Genomic DNA, 682 nt, shown 5'->3' on the forward strand with positions numbered 1-682 from the left:
TGTTCCCTCTAGGCTGAGCTAGTGTGAGCTAGCTCACAGTTTTTTAGCCTCTGGCTCACACATTTTTGTCTCAGCTCAGGGAGGATGGTTCCAGAGCAAACTAATTTATGCAGCAGCCAAATCGCCTGCTCACACCACTTTAATGCCAGGAGCTCACAAAGTAGGATTTTTGCTCACAGGTCTCCACAGCTTAGAGGGAGCATTGGCTGCAAGTGGAGGAGTGGGGAATCAAACCCGGTTCTCCCAGATTAGTGTCCATACACTTTTTTTATATGTATATTTAAATTTTTTAATAGTTTTTGTAAAAAGTGTAAACATTGGTATAACAAATCGTTACATAACTGCTTAAAGATGATTATAACTTAATGCACAAACTATAACAATACAACTCTTGTACATATTTAACATGTTTCCAATATTGAAGGTGTATTCATTCTGTCGGATGTAACATGAGTATTTACAATCTTTTGATATCTAAATCAAACTATAACAAAAATAAACAAACGGATAAAGGAAAGAAGAACAGAAAATGTGTCCATACACTTAACCGCTACACAAAACATGGAGATCACCAATCTACTGGGGAGGAGTACAGGGCAAGTACAAATGAAGGTCGGGGGAGGAGGAGGAGGAGGAGGAGGAGGAGGAAGAAGAAGAAGAAGAAGAAGAGGAGGAGGAGGAG

This window comes from Gekko japonicus, unplaced genomic scaffold (genome assembly GCF_001447785.1).
Source record: "Gekko japonicus isolate JY-2015 unplaced genomic scaffold, Gekko_japonicus_V1.1 scaffold5078, whole genome shotgun sequence".
In the NCBI taxonomy this organism is placed as follows: Eukaryota; Metazoa; Chordata; class Lepidosauria; order Squamata; family Gekkonidae; genus Gekko; species Gekko japonicus.